The 2,485-nt window shown below is 47.0% G+C and overlaps 1 protein-coding gene across 2 annotated transcripts in view; it reads left to right on the top strand.

The window, feature by feature from the left end:
• The window catches only part of MYPN (myopalladin), a 127,070-nt gene that overhangs the window by 119,458 nt on the left and 5,127 nt on the right, over window positions 1-2,485 (top strand). The gene's annotated exons all lie outside the window — the stretch shown is intronic.

The raw sequence follows: 2,485 nt of genomic DNA on the forward strand, positions 1-2,485 counted from the left end.
TTAGTTTTATACCACAAGAGGACAAGCAAGCAGAAACGTCTGCTGGCAATTATGACTGCGCAGTAAACACAATTTGTCCTCGAGGATGCTGGAGGTGCCGATTCTTTTTGTGTTGCTGTTGCACTGACTCCAACTCATGAGGAGCCTGGTCAAACAGAGCAAAACTCTGCCCTGGTCGCGGGGAGCCAGCCCAGCCCAGCCCAGCCTAGTCACCACTGCCCCAAAGGGCAGGCTACGAGGCCGGGAGGTGACTGGCAGCTCCTGATGGGGAAAGTGTATGACGGGAAAGACCCAGTGACCACTCAGAATGTTCCAGAAGGAAACAATGTCCCCTTCCCTTTGGGGGAAGTATATCTGTCTTGTTGTTGTTGTTGTTGTTGTTGTTAGCTACCCCCTAGTCGGTTCTGAATCACAGTGGCTCTATGCATAACAGAACAAACTACTGCCTGGTCCTGTACCATCCTCACAATTGTTCTGTCCGAGCCCATTGTTGCGGCCATTGTGTCAATCCATCGTGTTGAGGGCCTTCCTCTTTTTTGCTCCCCCTCTGCTTTACCAAGCATGACATCCTTCTCCAGGGACTGGTCTCTGTTGGAAGAAGAAGGAATTCTGATCGTTTAAAGCTAGTTACTGGCTTCTGGGAAACCACACAGCTGACAGGACCTGAATGATCCTTTGAAATATATCTATAGAACTCACTAAGCTTCTAACTGTGCTGTGTTTATTTATGATGTTTTTGTCCCCTCCTTTCTCTCACCTACGTGTCTCTGCTCCTGATATTCCTTGATTGGGAACAGTCTTCCTTGTGCCCCCCTTACCTTAGCCTGCCCAGCAGGGTTCTCCCTAAGCTCTGGTATCCCTCCAGGCTCAGTTCAAACATCAGCTCCCCAAAGAAGAGCAGGCTCCTTCGGCCTTCCTCGCCTCTGCCTTGAGCTGAGTGAGGAGTCTTCTGCCGGCACATGAGGACACAGCCGCACGATGCTTCAGTGTTGTTGGTTTGTCTCTCCCCATCTAGATTTTGAGCCACTGGAGCACAGGGACTGCCGCTTGGGTGTGTGTCCTAACTCACAGCACCCAGCACACGGCTTTCCACCTGGTGGGCACTTTAGGATGAATAAATTAATTTGCATGCATTGCCATTGTCATCACCTCACATCACTAAATCATGACAACAACATCTTATTTTTTAATAAATCATTTTATTGGGGTGGGGAGGCTTTTACAACTCTTATAACAATCCATCCATTAAGTGTATTAAGCCCATTTGTACATATGTTGCCATCATCATTTCCAAAACATTTTCTTTCTACTTGAGCCCTTGGTATCAGTTCCTCTTTTTTCCCCCTCCCTCCCATGTGAACCCTTGGTAATTTATACATTTTTTTTTTTTCATCCACGGTATCCTTTCACCCACATTTCAGCAACAGCACCGTAATATTCTCTCGGCTGCCAGACTCCGAACTTCTTAAATTCACCTCACCATATTTGGAAAGATCTTAAACTGCCAGCAGACCCTCTCACCTCTTGCAGAAAACCCACCAGTGGCTCCATATGAGCTATAATCCCAGCCGTTTATGTGGTGCATGTAGGCCCTCCGAGACTCTCCCTGCCCTCCTTCCCAGCCCACCACTGGCCAGTACCCCACAGGCCTCCATTCCCAGCCAGGCCTTGGCCAGGTTGTTCTCACTTCCTGGCACACCCACCCTATTCACCCTCAGCCCCACCCTACCCAATCTTTTAGGGTGAGTCCCTTCCCAACAGTTTAGACTTAGCTCAAGCACATCTTCTGAGATGATTTCCCATAAATGAATTCGTTAAATTATATTTTAGGGAGATAAAATTTTAAAGTAATAGTCTAGCTACGTCAGATCTTTTACAGTGTTCTATTTACTGTGAACTTACTGTCCTGCCAAGAGCAGAGCACGCACAGGCCTTAGGTCTGCTCTATGCTCACTTCTAAACACCAGGCATCGCCAGGCCGCCTCTTGCTATCTGAGGCCTCTGAGAATAACCTTCCCCTGTGTTTCCAGAGCACCTTTCTGACGTCTCTATTCCAACCTTGATCGTGTTCTATTACCTTTCTCTCTCTCAGGCTAAACAAAGGACTCCTCTGTGGTTACCGTTGTTACTCCCTGCCGTCCCCTGGGTGGATTCAAACTGCCAACCTTTTGGCTGGTAGTCAAACACTTAACTGTTTGTGCCACCCAGGGACACCAAAGACTTCTCTAGAGAAGGGATTTTTGTCATTTCCATCTTGGCACCCTATCAGCATAGTGGCACCAGATGGTCAGTACCAGTGCACTAAGGAAGTGCACCAAAGAAAGAACGAATTCATCAGAAAGTAACAGTTATCAGTATGTTAGAGCAGTGAGATTGTGATGGATTTATTACTTTATCCTTGGGACATGTGATAACTTTCTTTTTTTTTTTTTTTAACATTTTATTAGGGGCTCATACAACTGTTATCCCAATCCATACACACATC

This window comes from Echinops telfairi, unplaced genomic scaffold, assembly GCF_000313985.2.
Source record: "Echinops telfairi isolate 266 unplaced genomic scaffold, ASM31398v2 ScPeMD7_70;HRSCAF=299, whole genome shotgun sequence".
In the NCBI taxonomy this organism is placed as follows: domain Eukaryota; kingdom Metazoa; phylum Chordata; class Mammalia; order Afrosoricida; family Tenrecidae; genus Echinops; species Echinops telfairi.